Here is a 24,980-nt window from a genome sequence, read left to right on the forward strand (position 1 = left end):
CAATTCCCCAGTTATCACAGGGAATCCAGGAACTCAAAGTTTTTAAGTACTGTATGTTAGTAAGAATGGCAAATTTGCGCCCATACATCGTAATCGTAGAGGATACTGTTATTGTCTTAATATTCATCATTTTAAAATGAAGTATACACAAGGTATATTATGAAAAATACAGCACCATTTTAAAAATAAAATTGGAAAATTGGTGCCTACACACTTGAATAAAATTCAGAACCTTCTACCATAGGACTCGCCAAGCTCGATGATTGAGGCGCATTTGAAAAAAAGGAAGGAACCTAAAATCGAGAACGGTTTCTAGCCTTGACCTGAGTGTCCCTTCACATGCCAGTACTTACACTAGTCTGTCTCTAGTTGCATGTTGAATATCTGAGGGTCGATCGAATCAGGCGTTCTCAAGTTGCGAACGAAAATCATGAAGGAAAAGGAAAAAAAAAATGCCGCTTAAAAGTACCCCTCCGGGAATACCTCATGAGATAAACCACTATTAAGAAACAGTAAATAACCTGGTTTCTTCAAATGGTTAAGAACTTTAAGACTGCCTTTGCTCATTTCAAAGCCCAGCCTCATCTAAGGCACACTCCAAGTCTTTGTTGATTATCCGCTGGGATTATGGCATTTTTCTGAGGAGACTTTTCGTCCGCCAGGGACAATATTAATTTGAAGAACTGACACAGTCACTGGTTTACCAAACGTGTCAGTAACATACCATGACCTCCATACTGTCTCTCATTAAGATTCAAAGGCGAAATGTCCACAACAGTAGAAAAAAAGTCAAATGTGCAGAACAAGTAAGCTTTTTATTGTGACATTTTCCCCGACACAGCGCGAAACGTTGTCCAAGATATAAAAAATCCCTCCGTACCTGTATCCTTCCTTCAGTGATAACAGTGTCCGATTGCAAGCCAATGCCTAACTTGTAGATGCAAAGCTATTCTCTGATCTTTTTCCCTGACTGCAAAACAGGAAACTTTGAGATGCGTCGGGATACCAGTAATGTAAACAAGATCGAAATACTTGATACAAAACACAGACGAAACGTGGAATAACTTTGTAAACAAAATTCCTAATCTCGAATGGGACAACAAAGATGAGAATCAGACAACAAAGAACCGTAATCAACCTCATTAATAAAAATAACAGTAAGTAGCGAGGAATGTAGGGCTAATAGAGTAGTTACGAGGAATTTCATGAACGGTTAGCCAACTACACTTAAACAATTGGTTAAGAGCATGTGCGTAGATCAAGATTAATTTATTTTAATTCTCCACACATTCTATAACTCTTAGGGATTTAGCGCCTCCGTAAGGCTAATAATTATGCAATCTTGTTATATTCATTGTTCAACAGCAGCAGCAACAATAATAATCTCAACATTAACAAACTAAAAAGACTAAAAGGAACAGGCCTCTAAAACCATATAATATAAACGCCAAATTGCATACGTGGACACAGTGAGAGTATATACAAATATACTTGGGCCAGGTGTATAGGCCAGTAGGTATACACAGTATACCTGACTAGTGGAGTATATTATAATTATGAGGGAGCGCTAAACCCGTAGGATTATACAGCGCATGTGGGGGGGATGGAAGGTATTCAGGCTCAATTCAGGGAACCGGAGCACAGATCCAATTCCCTAGACCTAGAGCCCCCTCACCAGCGTCGCGGAACCTTCCCTGAGGGGACTAGTGGAGTAGAGGTGCCATGCAGCCTTAGTAACCTACATGCAGTTGACGGGCTTCAAGACGATTTCCTCCTTTCCCCTCTCCTCCCCTCCTCTCCCCTCCCCTCCGCAACCCTTACCTCGTCCCCACCCGGCAGTATTTTGCAAATCATTAGAAGAAAAAATATCTAAATGATTGGATATTGGCAAATGCTATTATTCTGATATTCAAAACTGGGAAACGAGACGCGAGTCACTAACTACTCTACTGCCCCATTCTCTAAAAGGTTGTGTTTTGGGTAATCAATTACTAAGGTTATGAGGATGATGTGTAAAGTTTGGTAAGATAACTTGATAACCAGATTTCTACTTCAATTTTGAAACATGACATTATGCCTAGCACCTTAAATAGCTGTTACTGTAACCATAAATAAGTATATGTATATATATATATATATATATATATATATATATATATATATATATATATATATATATATATATATATATATATATATATATATGCAAAACAACCACTCTGAAAGAATAGAGAAATTCCAAGCGCTTTCGTGACTACTCGCATTATCAAGGAACTATGTTCCTTGATAATGTGAGTAGTCAGGAAAGCGCTTGGAATTTCTCTATTCTTTCAGAGTGGTTGTTTTGCATATTCTGAAATCACCTGTTTACTGTGATCGTATTGCATATATATATATATATATATATATATATATATATATATATATATATATATATATATATATATATATATATATATATATATATATATATATATATATAATTTATACATACACTCGCAAACAGGCGTTCATAACAATAAAGAATAAGCCCCACACACAAAAATGTTTACTTCTTCAATGGTGCATTAGGGAAGGGGAAAGCAGAGACGGGAAGGGGAAAGAGGAGGGGAGGAGGAGGAGACCACAAGAGAATGGGGGGGGGGGAACAGAAGCGAGGGATTCACAACCCCACGACACTTGCTTTACCGTCACGAGGAAACAAACAGTAAACTGCCCACGCAACCCCACTGCTTCACCCTGTTCTTGTCTACTTCTCCCTCCCCGCCGCATCTACCCCTCCCCCAACCTTCCCATCTCACCTTCCCCTACCTTCCAATCTCACCTCCCCCAACCTCCCCCCCACCCGTGATAACTACCACAGTACTCCATCTGACAACTAGATAATTAAATGGAATTGACCGCGCGCGCGTGCGTGCGTGCGTGCGTGTGCGTGTGTGTGTGTGTGTGTGTGTGTGTGTGTGTGTGTGTGTGTGTGTGTGTGTGTGTGTGTGTGTACTCACCTAGTTGTACTCACCTAGTTGAGGTTGCAGGGGTCGAGTCCAAACTCCTGGCCCCGCCTCTTCACTGATCGCTACTAGGTCACTCTCCCTGAACCGTGAGCTTTATCATACCTCTGCTTAAAGCTATGTATGGATCCTGCCTCCACTACATCGCTTCCCAAACTATTCCACTTACTGACTACTCTGTGGCTGAAGAAATACTTCCTAACATCCCTGTGATTCATCTGTGTCTTCAACTTCCAACTGTGTCCCCTTGTTACTGTGTCCAATCTCTGGAACATCCTGTCTTTGTCCCCCTTGTCAATTCCTCTCAGTATTTTGTATGTCGTTATCATGTACCCCCTATCTCTCCTGTCCTCCAGTGTCGTCAGGTTGATTTCCCTTAACCTCTCCTCGTAGGACATACCTCTTAGCTCTGGGACTAGTCTTATTGCAAACCTTTGCACTTTCTCCAGTGTGTATGTGTGTGTGTGTGTGTGTGTGTGTGTGTGTGTGTGTGTGTGTGTGTGTGTGTGTGTGTGTGTGTGTGTGTGTGTGTGTGTGTGTGAACGCGAGAAACTAGGCAGATAAAAGCAAATAGGAATGTTTAAATACACATACTCACAGGTGTATGATCATGCAGGGCAAGGTACATAAACAAGTGTGCAACCAAAGAAGTGTATTTGCAGACTGTCAAATGTTCACAATGGTGTACATACACACTTGTACACAAAAACGAGCACATACAAACGCAGGATTAAGACTTAAGAAGTTGACGTGAAAGATGCAATTGTACATACAGGCACACACGTAAGTGCATATAGCAGATGCACATACACGGAGTGTACAACATAACCTCACGCACACGCGCGCGCACGCGCACACACACACAAAAACACACGCACACGCACACGCACACACACACACACACACACACACACACACACACACACACACACACACACACACACACACACACACACACACACATGATGTGAAGTTAATGAGGAGAATTAAATCAGATGAGGACCAGGCAGGACTTCAAAGAGACCTGGACAGGCTGGACACGTGGTCCAGCAACTGGCTTCTTGAATTCAACCCTGCCAAATGCAGTCATGAAGATCGGAGAAGGGCAAAGACCGCAGACAGAGTATAGACTAGGTGGCTAAGGAATGAAAATCTCGCTCAAGGAGAAAGATCTTGGGGTGACCATAACACCGAGCATGTCTCCGGAGGCACACATCAACCAGATAACTGCTGCGGCATACGGGCGCCTGGCAAACCTGAGAATAGCGTTCCGATACATTAGTAAGGAATCGTTCAAGACACTGTACACTGTGTACATCAGGCCCATACTGGAGTATGCAGCTCCGGTTTGGAACCCACACTTGGTCAAACACGTCAAGAAATTAGAGAAAGTGCTAAGGTTTGCAACAAGGCTAGTTCCGGAGCTCAGGGTTATGTCCTACGAAGAAAGGTTGAGGGAAATCTGACTGACGACACTGGAGGACAGGCGGGTCAGGGGAGACTTGATAACGACATACAAAATACTGTGTGGAATAGATAAGGTAGACAGACAGGTTGTTCCAGAGAGGGGACAGAAACAAGGGGTCACAATTGGAAGCTGAAGACTCAGACAAGTCAGAGGGATGTTAGGAAGTATTTCTTCAGTCATAGTGTCGTCAGGAAGTGGAATAGCCTAACATGTGATGTAGTGGAGGCAGGAACCATACATAGCTTTAAGACGAGGTATGACAGATCTCTGGAAGCAGAGAGAGGACCTAGTAGCGATCAGTGAAGAGGCGGAGCCAGGAGCTGAGTCTCGACCCCTGAAACCACAATTAGGTGAGTACAATTAGGTGAGTACACACACACACACACACGTTAGTGTTTAAAAGTTGTAAACAGACACAGGTGAGTGTATAACACTGTCATACATGCACGTATATCACAAATGCACATACACAAAACACACGTACTGCTGGATATACACCGGTCTTCCCAACAATCATCTTATGTATATAGATACAAAAACCAACAAGCAATAGTTAAGTGGATCGTCTGGGGTGCATCGACAACAGCTGTAATGTATAGTCCCTGGCCACACTGTCTTCTCATACTTACAAAAATGCTCCCGTTTCGGTTGTCAGAAATTTAGCATCAGTGCCCATAAGTGTTGAGTTTTAACGTGTCTCTGGCCAACAGGAAATGTTTGCCGAATGTGTTGTGGTTTTGCCTTTCCTGGAATCCGCGAGAGATCCCATTTGGTAGGTCCCGCATGGAGAGTCTTTCCTTGGGAACCATCTTTACTCTTAGAATCTAGGCCTTGGCAAGAAACCAACAGAGAGGAACTTACAAACCAAGGAACGGGTGGGGTTTTAATCCATGGCGAGTGAATTGTATAGCTCCAGGCAAGTGGTTTGTTTACCATCGTATTATTACGATTTCGTGAGCCACGATGAACGGTCAGTGAGGGGCTGTCAGCATCGGGACGAGGCTAAGTACTGACGGGGCTTTAATCTTGAGATATTTGGCCTGATTTAGGCTGTGTTTCAACTCCAACTGTGGATATATGTTTAAGATAGTATAAGTCGAGAAGTTAATGAGTAGGACACGTGTGCAACAGTTTAGTATCTTCATTGTTGAAACGTTTTGCCTACACAGTAGCCTTCTTCAGTCAAATACAGAGGCAGTAAGTGTAGTAGCAAAGTAAAGATGATGTAATCAGTCCCTCAACCTTGGAGAAATAATCTTTGAGGTGATCAGTCTCTCAGCCTGGAGAAGAGTTCAGCCCCAGGTTGCACGTGTATCATACTCATTATGAATATAAACTGACAATATTAGCGTGTGAGTGATCCTTACATTATATGGTCTCACTCCGCCCTCTGGTGACATCTCTCAACTTGAATATTATGTATTGGTAATATTTACTGAATTGTAAAGGTTTTATATTCAGTAAAATCTCTGGAACTTGTAATCCCTGTTTGATTATTCTCTGTAACTCCTGTGCTCCCTCCTTCATAATTATTTTATATTGTATTTTATATATTTACCTTACCTTATATTCACAAGCAGAACCTAAATAGAATACGAGGGAGCTGTCCCATATATTTGGTAATTAGGTACTCTGCTGAGTATTTAAGAGAATGTAATGCTGGTTGGTCAGGAGGATATTCCCCCTTCAACCGCTTTACTTATGACACTATAGCTATATTTTATATAGGTGGAAACCTTGTCTAAGTGATCTGGTGAAGCGTAAATACGGTGTGTGGCAGCTCGCTAAACTATTTGATGATATATATATAGTGGGTGAGAAATGGAGGCTTCTAATCGGCAATGTACTATATATAATGTCTCTCTATTAAGGTCCTCGTTATACGAGAACATGTTCTCTTACACGTGTGTGTTCCTGCACTGTTTAGTGATTTACCTGAGAATACTGAGAAGAGCCCAGTAGATTACCTGGAGTGTACTGAGAGGAGCTCAGTGGATCACCTGGAGAGTACTGAGAAGAGGTCAGTGGATCACCTGGAGTGTACTGAGAGGAGCCCAGTGGATCACCTGGAGTGTACTGAGAGGAGCCCAGTGGATCACCTGGAGTGTACTGAGAGGAGCTCAGTGGATCACCTGGAGAGTACTGAGAGGAATTCAGTGGATCACCTGGAGTGTACTGAGAAGAGCCCAGTAGCTCACCTGGAGTGTACTGAGAGGAGCCCAGTGGATCACCTGGAGTGTACTGAGAGGAGCTCAGTGGATCACCTGGAGAGTACTGAGAGGAGCTCAGTGGATCACCTGGAGTGTACCGAGAGGAGCTCAGTGAATCACCTGGAGAGTACTGAGAGGAATTCAGTGGATCACCTGGAGTGTACTGGGAAGAGCCCAGTGGATCACCTGGAGTGTACCGAGAGGAGCTCAGTGGATCACCTGGAGAGTACTGAGAAGAGGTCAGTGGATCACCTGGAGTATACTGAGAGGAGCCCAGTGGATCACCTGGAGTGTACTGAGAAGAGCTCAGTGGATCACCTCGAGTGTACTGAGAGGAGCCAGTGGATCAGTTGGAGAGTACGGAGAGGAGCTCAGTGGATCACCTCGAGTGTACTGAGAGGAGCCCAGTGAATCACCTGGAGTGTACGGAGAGGAGCTCAGTGGATCACCTGGAGTGTACGGAGAGGAGCCCAGTGGATCACCTGGAGTGTTATGAGAGGAGCCCAGTGGATCACCTCGAGTGTACTGAGAGGAGCCAGTGGATCACCTGGAGAGTACGGATAAGAGCTCAATAGATCACTTGGAGTGTACGGAGAGCTCAGTGGATCACCTAGAGTGTACGGAGAGGAGCCCAGTGGATCATCTGGAGTGTTATGAGAGGAGCCCAGTGGATCACCTGCAGTGTACTAATAGGAACCCAGTGGATCACTTGGAGTGTACGGAGAGGAGCTCAGTGGATCACCTGTAGAGTACTGAGAAGAGCTCAGTGGATCACCTGGAGTGTACCAAGAAGAGCCCAGTAGATCACCTGGAGTGTTACGAGAGGAGCCCAGTGGATCACCTGGAGTGTACTGAGAAGAGCCCAGTGGATCACCTAGAGTGTACTAAGAGGAGCCCTGTTGATCACCTGGAGTGTACTGAGAAGAGCCCAGTGGATCACCTAGAGTGTACTGAGAGGAGCCCTGTTGATCACCTGGAGTGTACTGAGAGGAGCCCTGTTGATTACCTGGAGTGCACTGAGAAGAGCTCAGTGGATCACCTGGAGAGTACTGAGAGCTCAGTGGATCACCTGGAGTGTACTGAGAGGAGCCCAGTGGATCACCTGGAGAGTACTGAGAGGAATTCAGTGGATCACCTGGAGTGTACTGAGAAGAGGTCAGGGGATCACCTGAAGAGTACTGAGAGCTCAGTGGATCACCTGGACTGTACTGAAAGGAGCTCAGTGGATCACCTGCAGAGTACTGAGAGGAATTCAGTGGATCACCTGGAGTGTACTGAGAAAAGCCCAGTGGATCACCTGGAGTGTACTGAGAGGAGCTCAGTGGATCACCTGGAGTGTACTGAGAGGAGCTCAGTGGATCACCTGGAGAGTACTGAGAAGAGGTCAGTGGATCACCTGGAGTGTACTGAGAGTTAGTCCAGTAGATCACCTGGAGTGTACGGAGAGGAGCCAGTGGATCACCTGGAGAGTACGGAGAAGAGGTCAGTGGATCACCTGGAGTGTACTGAGAAGAGGTCAGTGGATCACCTCGAGTGTACTGAGAGGAGCCAGTGGATCACCTGGAGAGTACGGAGAAGAGCCCAGTGGATCACCTGGAGTGTACTGAGAGGAGCTCAGTGGATCACCTGGAGAGTACGGAGAAGAGCCCAGTGGATCACCTGGAGTGTACTCAGAGGAGCTCAGTGGATCACCTGGAGAGAACGGAGAGAAACCCAGTGGATCACCTTGAGTGTACTGAGAGGAGCCAGTGGATCACCTGGAGAGTACGGAGAAGAGCTCAGTGGATCACCTGGAGTGTACGGAGAGGAGCTCAGTGGATCACCTGGAGTGTACGGAGAGGAGCCCAGTGGATCACCTGGAGTGTTATGAGAGGAGCCCACTGGATCACCTGGAGTGTACTGAGAAGAGCCCAGTGGATCACCTGGAGTGTACTGAGAAGAGCTCAGTGGATCACCTGGAGAGCACGGAGAGAAACCCAGTGGATCACCTGGAGTGTTATGAGAGGAGCCCAGTGGATCACCTGGAGTGTACTGAGAGGAGCCCAGTGGATCACCTGGAGTGTACTGAGAGGAGCCAGTGGATCACCTGGAGAATGCGGAGAAGAGCTCAGTGGATCACCTGGAGTGTACGGAGAGGAGCTCAGTGGATCACCTGGAGTGTACGGAGAGGAGCCCAGTGGATCACCTGGAGTGTTATGAGAGGAGCCCACTGGATCACCTGCAGTGTACTAATAAGAACCCAGTGGATCACTTGGAGTGTACGGAGAGGAGCTCAGTGGATCACCTGGAGAGTACTGAGAAGAGCTCAGTGGATCACCTGGAGTGTACCGAGAAGAGCCCAGTGGATCACCTGGAGTGTACTGAGAAGAGCCCAGTGTATCACCTGTAGTGTACTGAGAGGAGCCCTTTTGATCACCTGGAGTGTACTGAGAGGAGCCCAGTGGATCACCTGGAGTGTACTGAGAAGAGCCCAATGGATCACCTAAAGTGTACTGAGAGGAGCCCTTTTGATCACCTGGAGTGTACTGAGAGGAGCCCTGTTGATCACCTGGAGTTTACTGAGAAGAGCCCAATGGATCACCTGGAGTGTACCGAGAAGAGCCCAGTGGATCACCTGGAGTGTACCGAGAAGAGCCCAGTGGATCACCTGGAGTGTACCGAGAAGAGCCCAGTGGATCACCTGGAGTGTACTGAGAGGAGCCCAGTGATCACCTGGAGTGTACTGAGAAGAGCACAGTGGATCACCTGGAGTGTACGGAGAAGAGCCCAGTGGATCACCTAGAGTGTACGGAGAAGAGCTCAGTGGATCACCTGGAGTGTACTGAGAAGAGCCCAGTGGATCACCTGGAGTGTACTGAGTGGAGCCCAGTGGATCACCTGGAGTGTACTGAGAGGAGCCCAGTGGATAACCTCGAGTGTACTGAGAAGAGCCCTGTGGATCACCTGGAGTGTACGAAGAGCCCAGTGGATCACCTGGAGTGTACGGAGAAGAGCTCAGTGGATCACCTGGAGTGTACTGAGTGGAGCCCAGTGGATCACCTGGAGTGTACTAAGAAGAACCCAGGGGATCACCTGGAGTGTACTAAGAAGAGCTCAATGGATCACTTGGAGTGTACTAAGAAGACCCCAGGGGATCACCTGGAGTGTACTAAGAAGAACCCAGGGGATCACCTGGAGTGTACTAAGAAGAACCCAGGGGATCACCTGGAGTGTACTAAGAAGAACCCAGGGGATCACCTGGAGTGTACTAAGAAGAGCTCCGTGGATCACCTGGAGTGTACTAAGAAGAACCCAGGGGATCACCTGGAGTGTACTAAGAAGAGCTCCGTGGATCACCTGGAGTGTACTAAGAAGAACCCAGGGGATCACCTGGAGTGTACTAAGAAGAGCTCCCTGGATCACCTGGAGTGTACTACATAACAGAACATCACGACTTCATATATGAAATATCCCGCCCTTAAACGTATTATAGAGATCTTTTATTCTTATAAAAAAATGTCGAAAATGTTGAAAATTCAAGGTGGTGGAATTTTTTTTTTTTTTTTTTTTTAAAGCCGCTAGTTTTAAATTTATGTATTTTTGAATACGAAAAAAAAAAATACAAAAAAATAGCGTTGAGTAGTTTACAAGACAGCTGAAACCATAAACTGTTTCTTACAAACGTTCCTAAACACTCCAAACAGTGGCGGCCATATTTTCAAGATGGCCGCTACTGTTCGTTGAAATTGACTTACACTGCTTAAAATATGTGATGCGAGCGAAATTCATGCAAATAACTTAGGCTTCTGCTTAATATATAATACAAGAGGATCATCACGAGGCAGTAGACTCACAATAGAGCCACAGCACAACTTCAGTAGAGCCATAGTGAATATCAAAAAGAGACAATACCGTGACTGGAACAATACACAAATAACCCTCACATAGGAGAGAGGAGCTTACGACGACGTTTCTGTAAATGGTTCAAGTCGGACCGAAACGTCGTCGTTAGCTGCTCTCTCTTATATGCGGGTTATTTGTGTATTTAACCACAGAAGATCCACAGCACAACTACACTAGATCTACAGTAGAGCCACGGTGGATCCATGGCAGAGCCACGGTGGATCCACGGTGGTTCAACGGTAGAGCCACACAAGAGGACCATTACTAAGGAAATTGTAGAGCCGCCTTTTATTGTCGTCAACTCAAAACTTTGGAGAGTTTTGTCATAAATTTTCTACCTGGAAGAGTAAGATGCCTAAAGAGGGAGAAAGAGGGGAGGGGGGGAGGAGGAAGGGGAGAGAGAGGGATGGAGGGGGAGAGAGAGAGAGAGAGAGAGAGAGAGAGAGAGAGAGAGAGAGAGAGAGAGAGAGAGAGAGAGAGAGACAGAGAGAGAGACAGAGAGAGAGAGAGAGAGAGAGAGAGAGAGAGAGAGAGAGAGGAAAAGCTGGGAAGGGGCTTGAGAGCAGAGAATGGAGAGAAGGCAGAAAGTAGATGGAAGTTGAGAATGCAGAAGCAAAAGGTGAGTTTAGAAGACATAGGGAAGAACGCAGAGGGGAAAGCAGGTGAAATCGCAGATCTAGAGAGTGTACAGAGATCCTTTACTGCACGTATAAGTTCTGTCAAGCACCTTAACTACTGGGAACGCTTGGAAGCACTTGACTTGTACTCGTTGGAACGCAGGAGGGAGAGATATATCATAATTTACACTTGGAAAATCCTGGAAGGAATGGTCCCGAATCTGCACACAGAAATCACTCCCTACGAAAGTAAAAGACTGGGCAGGCGATGCAAAATGCCCCAATTAAAAGTAGGGGCGCCATTGGTACACTAAGAGAAAACACCATAAGTGTCCGGGGCCCAAGACTGTTCAACAGCCTCCCATCAAGCATTAGTTGAATTACCAATAAACCCCTGGCTGCCTTCAAGAGAGAGCTGGACAGATACCTAAAGTCAATGGCGGATCACCCGGGCTGTGGCTCGTACGTTGGACTGCGTGCGGCCAGCAGTAACAGCCTGGTTGATCAGGCCCTGATCCACCGGGAGGCCTGGTCATGGACCGGACCGCGGGGGCGTTGATCCCCGGAATAACCTCCAGGTAACTCCGAGGGAAAGGGAGGAGAAGGAGAGAGGAACGCAGAAGATAAAATGAAACTGAAGAGCAAATTATAAGACAGAAGTAAGAGAAGGGTAGATGGAGTAGAAGATGAAAAAGTAAAGGGAAGGAAAAGAAGGAAAAAGGTGGAGGGGAAGGCCGAAGGACAAGGAACCAAACAGCAAAGCGTTAGACTATAAAAGAAGGAAGGAGAGGGGGGAAATAAGAGAAAAGAGCAAAGGGGGAAAAAGAGAGATATAATAGGTAAAAAATGGAGAAGGAATCGGATAGACAGAGACAGAAGAAACGGAGAAGAAAATGAGTGGAGGTAAGAGAGGGAAATTTTTGAGTCAGGATGGAAGGGGAGCAACCCTGACGTCACTTTGCCGCTTTGTTTACCACCAAATTGAAAAAATGCTCAAGAGGGGAACATTTTTTTTTTGTTTTAACTTTGCGAGATGAAGGGGTAAGGCGGGCCAGGCAGGGTCGAGCGCAGCCCTTTGTTGACCTTTTATTTGTTTTTCCTTTTTTTTATGTTCGTGGTGCACCGAAATCATTGTTTTGCTCTTGATGTACAGTCATCAGTGTATTGTACGTGGCGTACAGTCATCAGTGTATTGTACGTGGCGTACAGTCATCAGTGTATCGTCTGTGGTGTACAGTCAGTACTGTGGTGTACAGTCAGTACTGTGGTGTACAGTCAGTACTGTGGTGTACAGTCAGTACTGTGGTGTACAGTCAGTACTGTGGTGTACAGTCAGTACTGTGGTGTACAGTCAGTACTGTGGTGTACAGTCAGTACTGTGGTGTACTGTCAGTACTGTGGTGCACTGTCAGTACTGTGGTGTACAGTCAGTACTGTGGTGTACAGTCAGTACTGTGGTGTACTGTCAGTACTGTGGTGTACAGTCAGTACTGTGGTGTACAGTCAGTACTGTGGTGTACAGTCAGTACTGTGGTGTACTGTCAGTACTGTGGTGTACAGTCAGTACTGTGGTGTACAGTCAGTACTGTGGTGTACAGTCAGTACTGTGGTGTACTGTCAGTACTGTGTACTGTCAGTACTGTGGTGCACTGTCAGTACTGTGGTGTACAGTCAGTACTGTGGTGTACAGTCAGTACTGTGGTGTACAGTCAGTACTGTGGTGTACAGTCAGTACTGTGGTGTACTGTCAGTACTGTGGTGCACTGTCAGTACTGTGGTGTACAGTCAGTACTGTGGTGTACAGTCAGTACTGTGGTGTACTGTCAGTACTGTGGTGTACAGTCAGTACTGTGGTGTACAGTCAGTACTGTGGTGTACAGTCAGTACTGTGGTGTACTGTCAGTACTGTGGTGCACTGTCAGTACTGTGGTGTACAGTCAGTACTGTGGTGTACAGTCAGTACTGTGGTGTACTGTCAGTACTGTGTACTGTCAGTACTGTGGTGCACTGTCAGTACTGTGGTGTACAGTCAGTACTGTGGTGTACAGTCAGTACTGTGGTGTATAGTCAGTACTGTGGTGTATAGTCAGTACTGTGGTGTACACTCAGTACTGTGGTGCACTGTCAGTACTGTGGTGTACAGTCAGTACTGTGGTGTATAGTCAGTACTCTGGTGTACAGTCAGTACTGTGGTGTACAGTCAGTACTGTGGTGTACAGTCAGTACTGTGGTGTACAGTCAGTACTGTGGTGTACAGTCAGTACTGTGGTGTACAGTCAGCACTGTGGTGTACAGTCAGTACTGTGGTGTACTGTTCGTGGTGTACCGTCTTCAGTGTTTTGTTTGTCAAATAACCTCAGTGCTTTTAAGTGGCTGCAACACACGTTACCTCTTATTGTCTTATATTCGCGAAGAAAAACTGCCTAGTAACCAATAATACACACCGCTTTCTTCATTTACATCTCTGTTCTCTCTGTAGATAGAGCTAAAAATGTAATTTACGTATTTTCTATTATCATTTTATGATCTTATGTGTTCGCCATGTCTCATCTTTCCTTTGGATCAAACGACGAGGACATTCGTAATGTTTTTACTAATCGTAAATCATTTTTGAATCTCTGGGTGCATTTTATAGCACTATTCATTACACATTATTTTTTTAAATACACTGCAGTGTCTACACTGTCAGCTGAAGATTGTAATTATGACTTAACGTATTTGACGTGCAGTTTCTCGTATTATTTTGCTATCATTACATCTAAATGTTATTCTGAATTGTATCATTGTAGCATAAGTGTGTCTCACGATCTTCCGGTGATAAGCTTGTGAGTATAATTACTCACAGATCCTTCTCTCTGATGCTTTCAGTATTTAATCCCGCAATCTATATTCTTCACGTGGCTATTATATTAATTACTTTATCCCGCTTCCATTACATTTCCATTATATATGTACCTCTCTATAATGAGATTTACCGCAATTTCTATTACCCCTCATTACTGTAAAGTTTTAAACTGATCTTAACAAGTCGCTTCTATAATTTAGAATTATTATAAGGGTGAGGACCGCACCTGGAGGCACCTCACTGGGCAACGTTTGGACAAGAGGATATTTTATATTCTCCTCATATTTGTCTCGTTCATCGTCACAGTTGACTTTGTGTTCCTTCCATCCATGTGTAGCTCTGTCGAAAGCTCTTTTTGGAAAGCTAAATAACAGCATATTGGCCATCCGTTTCTGTCCTGAATAATTTATGTGACTACTGTGGTAATTTATTAGAATTCCGTGGATCAAGAGCCCTTAATTAGCATTCCTTATTTTGTGAGCATATACGCGCGCGCGCGCGCACATAGACACAGACAGACAGATGCACACACACATACACACACACACACATACATACAAACACACACATTACCTGTTTAATTAAGAACCTTCACTGTTGGACAGGTAAAACACGAAAGGTCATCCTGGGTTCGGAAGGTCAAGTTTTAAAGGTGGATGTGACCTCCATGGCCGGAACGTGTTACCAGCAGTCACAGAGCTCCGTTGCTTCAAACTAGCTCTCGATTCAAGGAATTAGAGCTGCTCTTTCTTTCCTCGGATGATGCCTGGTTACATTTCGTTGCCCAGATACTTTATAATCCATCAGGAGGTAACGCTCTATCAAAAAATGGAATAATTAAATAACAAGCAAAATACGCACTGATCAGAGAGATGAAAACAATGTGCTCAAACGGAACACATACAAAACCCAAGAGACAGGGAGCTAAAACCTAAGAGATCCACAGGTTTTCTCAAACGCAGAATCCAGGAAAATTTTTTAATATCGGGCCCTTACTTAAAGAAGATGGAACTTACACTGATAACAAAATGAGTGAAATACTGATGTAGCGTTTCGACTCTGTGTTCAGTAAGTCATGTTAGATTAAATATTGGCATTTCCAATTAAATTTTTCGTGAATGAAACTCAGAAGGCAAAGAGATACAATAAAATCTTGGTATGCTCGTTCTTCTCCCTTCCTAATTTCAGTGGACTGACGTCTGGAACACGATTCCATATGCATGCTTGAAAATGCTGCCTCTTGGTGTTTTCATTGAATGTCTCAACAATCGTAGGTAAAGTTTTAAATTTTAGTAAAAGATCCGCACATTTTCTTCCTGTCAGTTGGAGAAACTGTGTAGCTGATATCTTACACTGCTTCTCCAGCCCTCAGACTGGAGAGTAATGTTATATTAGTGAATAACAGCTTTTATGTCTGTTGAGGGGTCACCTAAACTTTTCAACTCATTTAAGAGTTGAAAAGTCTTTAACGGTCTTATTTTTTTCTATGCGACAATAGCATGGTACTGTATGAAAACCAGTGAACGCAGGAACTGACAGAAGTTGTGAAGATATATGTTTACACTTTAGCAACTGTGGCATCTACGCTAACTGATGAGCGTCCTTGACTTGAGGACTCCATCAGAACTGTCGTGGTCAGCTGTCTCTCTGTACAGGTATTCACTACAATACAAAGACACCAGCGTCATCACCGAAAACTTTGACATTCAGTCATCTTACAGTTACTGATAATACTACTAGGTGAGGAAACATTACATCAGCTTCTTCATGTATGGTCTTCAGGTTATGCCTATGGATAACTAACACTGCATAGCTGTGTAGGCATGATCTGCCAGTAAGCATTAGACTGCTAGGTTTGACTTTTTCCATTGTAGGCAAAAATTTTTGTGTGTCAGCACAATCCGTTGAGACGGAAGAGGATATTTCAAACACATCTGTTGCTCTTTACAGCTCTCACCTGCACGATAACACCAAGTTCCATTTTTGATACTGAATTCATGGCAGTGATCACAGGTTACGTGCACTCTGATGCTCTCTCTTTAATTTTGCTGGTAACTTGTTTCACATAATTTGCAACTAGTTCTTTTACACTGATCTTGCTTGGCTAATGAACTACCAGAAGAATGGTACACCCAGTTGCACCAGCCAGTCCAGTTGCACCGGCAGACTACTCCACTAGAAACTTTTTCTACAATATTGACGTTGATGTAGCAATTTTCAGATCTATGGTGCTAGCTCATAGTTCATGTTCTGTACATTAACATTACGAGAGTTGATGAGTGATATAACCCTTGCGAATATCAATTCGGATTCAAACTATTCAGCAGAACCGACCTTGCTTTCTCCATGCCTTTTTGCATCGTAAGAGTACGTATCCTTAGGGGTATTGATGGAATCCTCCCTGGTCAGTTTACCTCATACTCATACATATATATTTTACCCACGCTGCATATACGTCCAGATGGCAGCCATCTTTGATTATTTTTTCCAGATACCCTGAGAGTGGCAGAATTTAAGCATGACTTAAACCAAAACCCAAAATTAATAAGAAACCTAAAACTAAATTAACGTTAAAATTAAAACAAAATAAAAGCATTAAAAAATAAATATAAAATTTAATCGAAAATCAAAAAGCCAAATAATACATATATATTTTACATATATTAGAAGATATTTTAAGAATTACAAAGAGATGAATATTTATTAAAAATTACTTTTCGCTCGTGAAATATCCCATCGAACATCGATTACAGCTGATAATTATCATGGATTACAGTTGATAATCTCCACGGACTGTTACTGATATCCAGCATGGATTAAAACTGATAACCAGCATGAATTATAAATTGATAACCTGTATGGATTGCACGTGATAACCTGCATGGATGACAATTGATAACCAGAATGGATTATAACTAAAAACCAACATGGATTATAAATGATAATCAGCATAAGTAATAACTGACAATCAGCATGGATTATAACTGAGAAGCAACATGGATGATAATGATAACCAGCATGGGTTATATTTGATAATCACTATGGATTACAACTGATAATCAGCAGGAATTATAACTGATAACACTGATCAGCAGTTTTTAAAAAGATGTATGAAGTTTTATGCTTCTTAAAAGAGATTAGTTAATTCTTTTGTATTTTCATGTCCTGAATCCAAGTATCATCTTGAAAAATGCTTATTAGCTATAGGTTTAAAGATACGAGACATATAATATTTGATTATTTTATTATAACGTACAATATGTGTCAGTATATTTTAAACTCTAATCCGTACCTACTCTCTGCCTATTTGCTTGACGTTTATAGTGAGCTGAAGAATCATCTCTTGCCAATGTCCAGCAATAGTCTGCAAGCATTCTTGTGCCCCATTTGCCCTGGTACCATTTTTCCATGGTTGAAATATATTGGTGAAGCCTTTCAACATGTTCATCACTATCTACCCCACAGTTCGCTGGAAACGAGTCTAAATGTCAGTCCAAAAAGTGGATTTTAAGTGACATGTTACATCCCATGTTCTTGTAAGCCTTGATGAGGTTTTCCACCAATTCTTCATAGTTGCCTTCCCATCTGTTTCAGAGAAATCCCTTTGCCACTAATTTAAATGCTTCCCAAGCAGTTTTCTCCTCCCCATGAAGGTCTGATTCAAAGTCACCATTTTTAAGAAACTCTCGAATCTGAGGACCATTGAAGACTCCCTCTCTTATCTTAGCGTCGCTCAGTGAGGGGAATTTTGATGTTAAATACTTGAATCCCTGTACTGGTGGTAGCAAAATATTGTTTGGTTCAGTGAGAGGTGGATGTTGAACATTTTTCATCCAAGACTTCAATGATTGACGAGGTGGCCTCACATGCGTATCAATAGCTTGCTCAGTGAATATTTATTATAAATTTAATAAGTGTTTGGCAAAGAAAATCACCTGCCTTTCACCTCAAAATATAAACTTAAACATCACAACCACCTTCTATGACTGCTGGAACAATAATGAAGGTCAGTGAGACTGTGAGTGTGGTAAGAAGCACACTGCCGCAAGTCTGTTGGAACCTGTTGTGACACGTAGGTGTATATTGAAAGGTAGAGCTAACAAACAATTTTAACCATGATATTCATTATCAGTGACCTAAAAGTAGTTGGAAATTGCTACTCTGGTCTAGGAAGCATTTGGGTCGTTGAGCAGTGATAACCAACATGGATTACATAAGAACATAAGAAAGGAGGAACACTGCAGGAGGCCTGCTGGCCCATACTAGGCAGGTCCTTTACAATTCATCCCACTAACAAAACATTTGACCAACCCAATTCTCAATGCCACCCAAGAAATAAGCTCTGATGTGAGAGTCCCACTCAAATCCAACCCCTCCCACTCATGTACTTATCCAACCTAGATTTGAAACTACCCAAAGACCCAGCCTCAATAACCCAACTAGGTAGACTGTTCCACTCATCAACTACCCTATTTCCAAACCAATACTTTCCTATGTCCTTTCTAAATCTAAACTTATCTAATTTAAATCCATTACTGCGGGTTCTCTCTTGGAGAGACATCCTCAAGACCCTATTAATATCCCCTTTATTAATACCTATCTTCCACTTATACACTTCGATCAGGTCTCCCCTCATTCTTCGTCTAACAAGTGAATGTAACTTAAGAGTCTTCAATCTTTCTTCATAAGGAAGATTTCTAATGCTATGTATTAATTTAGTCATCCTACGCTGAATGTTTTCTAACGAATTTATGTCCATTTTGTAATACGGAGACCAGAACTGAGCTGCATAATCTAGGTGAGGCCTTACTAATGATGTATAAAGCTGCAGTATGACCTCTGGACTTCTGTTGCTTACACTTCTTGATATAAATCCCAGTAATCTATTTGCCTTATTACGTACGCTTAGGCATTGCTGTCTTGGTTTAAGGTTGCTGCTCACCATAACCCCCAAGTCCTTTTCGCAATCTGTATGGCTAAGTTCTACATCATTTAACTTATAAGTACTAGGGTTATGGGCACTCCCAAGCTTCAGAACCTTGCATTTATCTACATTGAACTGCATCTGCCACTTTTCTGACCAAGAATAGAGTTTGTTTAAATCCTCCTGAAGTTCCATAACATCTACGTTTGAATCAATTATCCTACCTATCTTTGTGTCATCGGCGAATTTGCTCATATCACTAGTAATTCACTCATCAAGATCATTGATATATATTATAAACAACAACGGGCCCAAGACTGATCCCTGTGGAACGCCACTTGTTACAGATCCCCACTCGGATTTAACCCCATTTATGGACACTCTCTGCTTCCTGTCAGTGAGCCATGACTCGATCCACGAGAGCACTTTTCCCCCAATGCCATGAGCTGCCACTTTCTTTAACAGTCTATGGTGCGGAACTCTATCAAAAGCCTTACTAAAATCTAAGTAAATAATATCAAATTCTTTATCGTAGTCAACAGCCTCAAAAGCTTTACTGAAAAAAGTTAATAAATTAGTTAGACAAGACCGGCCTCTTGTGAATCCATGCTGAGTATCATTAATCAAGCTATGCTTATCGAGATGGCTTCTTATAATTTGAGCTATAATTGACTCTAGTAATTTGCCTACAATTGAGGTCAGGCTTATTGGGCGGTAATTTGACGGTAACGACTTGTCCCCTGTTTTAAAAATAGAGTTACATTAGCCATCTTCCACATATCAGACACTACACCTGTTTGAAGAGATAAATTAAAAATATTAGTTAATGGTTCACAGAGTTCCATTTTGCATTCCTTAAGAACCCTTGAAAAAACCTCATCAGGACCCGGCGACTTATTTTGCTTCAGTCTGTCTATCTGCTTCACAACCATCTCACTAGTGACTGTGATGTTACATAATTTATCTTCTTCTAGCCCACTGTAAAAATTAATTACTGGAATATAACTGATAACCTGCTTCCTAGACTTCTAGTCCGTAGACTTCCAGTCCATAGACCTCCAGTCCGTAGACTTCCAGTTCCTAGACTTCCGGTCCATAGACTTCGTCTGTAGAATTCCGGTCGATAGACTTCGTCTGTAGAATTCCGGTCCATAGACTTCGTCTGTAGAATTCCGGTCCATAGACTTCGTCTGTAGAATTCCGGTCCATAGACTTCGTCTGTAGAATTCCGGTCCATAGACTTCGTCTGTAGAATTCCGGTCCATAGACTTCGTCTGTAGAATTCCAGTCCGTCGACTGGAAGTCAACGGACTGGAACTCTACAGGAATTCTCCAGGAATTCTACTGGAATTCTCCAGGAATTCTACTAGAATTCTCCAGAAAACTTCCAGTGTAAGAAAGAGACTCATGAACTACTGAACTTGTCCTTCAACTTTTTTATTATTTTTTTTTTTTTGCCCAGTAAAATTCGTGGCTTAAATTTATTAGAGACGCAGACTGTCAGAATAAGTTACGTTTTCTATAGGCTGTTCGCTAAAAACTGTTAGAATGGATAGACATGTATGACAAATTTTAGAATGAACAGACATGCATGCCAAACTGTATGATTAGATATTGTAACAGGCTGGCTATAATAAGTAATCATACAAGACACAACAGCACTTCTGTGAAGTGGTTGTATCACTGACACCAACCGTGAACTCATTCCACAACCACAGTAGCTTACATGGCCATATAGCGACTATATGGCTTTGAGAGGATGTAGGAAAGGATGTTCTATGAAAGTCTCTGGGGCTGTGAGATGAACCATTAGTGTCACAGTTGTGCCTCTCATACAAACGTGTCACAAAAGTGTTGGTTGTAAAATTATTCTATTATAAGTTCCGTGGATGAGCGGTAACAGGATTGAATCTGCTATATGTAAGTCCACGGTTCGAGTCACAGTTCTTTATGTTTATTCATTGAAAGTTCATTTATTACGACTTATACTGGGTTTAATATATATATATATATATATATATATATATATATATATATATATATATATATATATATATATATATATATATATATATATATATATATATATATGTCGTGCCGAATAGGTACAGACGTCCCTCTTAACATAATGATAAACGGATCACTTATCACAAAACTCACAGAGGGAAAATTCTTAGGAATCCACCTTGATAATAGACTCAAATTTCAAACACATGTACAACAAATTTCCAAAAAAATTTCCAAGACCGTAGGCATACCATCGAAGATACGGTACTATGTTCCACAGTCAGCCCTCCTGGCCCTATATCACTCATTTATCCCTATCTCACCTATGGAATTTGTGCATGGGGCTCAACAACAATAAACCATCTCAGACCATTAATTACCCAATAAAAGGCTGCAGTCAGAATAACAAATTCCCACTACAGACAACACACTCCACCAATATTCAAAACTCTAAACCTACTCACCATACAAAACATCCATACTTATTATTGTGCCTACTACATTCACAGAACACTCAACTCTGATATAAACCCTCCCCTCAAACGTCTCCTTACCAACCTCAACAGAACACATGACCATAACACAAGGCACAGCTCACTCTTTGATGTTCCTCGTGTCCATCTCACGCTATGCAAAAACTCAATGCACATAAAAGGCCCGAAAATCTGGAATTCATTACCTGTGAATATAAAAGAAACACTGTTGATAAATTCAAGTCTCTTCTCAAAAATCACTTACCCACAACTAAATAAATACCGAATAATTGTATCTCATAAATTGTATCTCATAAATGTTCCTCATTATTGTATCTCATAAATGTCTAACCTGTGACCCAATCAAACTTTTTTTTTTTAATACATTACCGAACAGAAAACTCAATTCTATTGAATGCTCAGCAACACAGTAAATGACCATATGACCTGTCTTTGTAATACTCATTTGTGCTAAATTGTTATCTGTATACAATAATGTTCTTACCACTAAGTTAATCTTAAGTTAATTTTAAGCCTGCCCATAATGCTCTGCATACAAGGGGCTTTGGCATGTTGCACTGTAAATAACTGTATTCCTTTGTACTTCACTGTATCATGTTCAAATTAATTAATAAATAAATAAATATAGCAACGCTCTTCTTGTCGGCCGAATAAGGCAAGCGAAAATTTGTGTATGCAATAATTTCGCAAAAATCATTCTGAATCTAAAGAAAAAAAAATCATCGTGTTTGCTTTTCATTAAATTATTGTAAACTTATCTAAAATACATTTAGTTGGATTAGGCTAAATTAAATTGTTATAATAAGGTTAGGTAAGTTTTCTAAGGTTCTTTTGGTACAAAATTATTAATTTTTACATTAACATAAATGAAAAAAAATATATCTTGCAACATTTAAGAGAAAATTTTAGGAAGGACATAATTTTAAATGAGTTCTTGCTAATTGACCAATTTTACTTATTCGGCACGACATATATATATATATATATATATATTTTTATTTTTTATTATCACACCGGCCGATTCCCACCAAGGCAGGGTGGCCCGAAAAAGAAAAACTTTCACCATCATTCACTCCATCACTGTCTTGCCAGAAGGGTGCTTTACACTACAGTTTTTAAACTGCAACATTAACACCCCTCCTTCAGAGTGCAGGCACTGTACTTCCCATCTCCAGGACTCAAGTCCGGCCTGCCGGTTTCCCTGAATCCCTTCATAAATGTTACTTTGCTCACACTCCAACAGCACGTCAAGTATTAAAAACCATTTGTCTCCATTCACTCCTATCAAACACGCTCACGCATGCCTGCTGGAAGTCCAAGCCCCTCGCACACAAAACCTCCTTTACCCCCTCCCTCCAACCCTTCCTAGGCCGACCCCTAGGAAGGGTTGGAGGGAGGGGGTAAAGGAGGTTTTGTGTGCGAGGGGCTTGGACTTCCAGCAGGCATGCGTGAGCGTGTTTGATAGGAGTGAATGGAGACAAATGGTTTTTAATACTTGACGTGCTGTTGGAGTGTGAGCAAAGTAACATTTATGAAGGGATTCAGGGAAACCGGCAGGCCGGACTTGAGTCCTGGAGATGGGAAGTACAGTGCCTGCACTCTGAAGGAGGGGTGTTAATGTTGCAGTTTAAAAACTGTAGTGTAAAGCACCCTTCTGGCAAGACAGTGATGGAGTGATGGATATATATATATATATATATATATATATATATATATATATATATATATATATATATATATATATATATATATATAGACCCCACAATTAAGCAGAAGAGGAGTAACAAGAGTCTTGCAGCGACAGTGGCATCAAACGTTAAAGACCTTGACGAGTTAAAGGATCTCAAAGCCACATGAAAACCTCTTAGGGCAACTCTGTGGACTTACGACCAACAACAACAACAAAAACAGAGAGAGGACTCAAGGGGTCTCACACAGCTGTTGTAGGATGAAAAAAAAAGTCTTGAGAGAGAGTCAAAGACCTCGTCTCCTTCCTCGTCTACCCTCTTCTCTTCACTTTCTCTGTGCCTTCATTTTCTTCTTCTTCCTCATCTCCCTACTATTATTCATTACTCATCGTCCCTCCTCTTCGTCGTGTTCCTTCCCCATCATTGTTTTCTCTTCTCCTGTTTACCTTCTCTACCTTCTTCCTCTTACTTCCCAGCAGTGTTCGCTTTCCGTATTCTACAAGACAGTTACAGTGTAAGAACAAAAGCTAGCTATTTTTTTCCTTGGTGGACTCTGAAAGAGAAACATAGCTTGCTTTTGTTCCAACAAAATTCACATGTTGAAAAGTGAAGCCACACACTGCGGGTGTTCCCACCATGCAGCTATCATACAGAAGCGGCCACGCCCCACGCCTGTCCCAGTAATATATATATATACATATATACACACATATATATATATATACATATATACACACATATATATATATATACATATATACACTATATATATATATATATACACATTATATATATATATACACATTATATATATATATACACATTATATATATATATATATATATATATACATATATATATATATATATATATACATATACACATATATATATATATACATATATATATATATATATATACATATACACATATATATATATATACATATATATATATATATATATACATATACACATATATATATATATATACATATGCGAAACATCCACTCTGAAAGAAGAGAGAAATTCCAAGCGCTTTCGTGACTACTCACATTATCAATAGTTCCTTGATAATGTGAGTAGTCACGACAGCGCTTGGAATTTCTCTATTCTTTCAGAGTGGTTGTTTTGCATATTCTGAAATCACCTGTTTACTGTGATCTTATTGCATATAATATATATATATATATATAATATATATATATATATACATATATATATATATATATATATATATATATATATATATATATATATATATATATATATATATAAATATACATATATATATTTATATATATATATACATATATATATAATATACATATATATATTTATATATATATATATATATATATATATATATATATATATATATATATATATATATATATATATATATATATATATATATATATATATATATATGCAATAAGATCACAGTAAACAGGTGATTTCAGAAAACTTTTGATAAAGAATTCCCCCCAAAATGCTGATGGATGTGTCTATAAGATTCCTTGTAAAATTTGCGATAAAGTTTATTACGGTCAAACTGGTAAAAATCTCGAACTAAGATTAAAACAACATAAATATAGCATTAGAACTGGACAAGATTCCAATGCTCTATTTATTCATGTAAGAGATTTTAACCATCCAATTGATTTTCAAAAAGTTGAGAAAGTAGTATCAAGCAAGTCCATGGTCGACAGGAATATAATTGAATCTTGTTTCATAAAAAGCAGTTTTGACAATAATATGAATATTTCCTTTGGTTTATATAAATTAGATCCATTTATAATTAATAGAATTTGGGAAGAATTTAATAATACACTGGA

The sequence above is a fragment of the Cherax quadricarinatus genome, chromosome 17 (genome assembly GCF_038502225.1).
Source record: "Cherax quadricarinatus isolate ZL_2023a chromosome 17, ASM3850222v1, whole genome shotgun sequence".
Taxonomy (NCBI): domain Eukaryota; kingdom Metazoa; phylum Arthropoda; class Malacostraca; order Decapoda; family Parastacidae; genus Cherax; species Cherax quadricarinatus.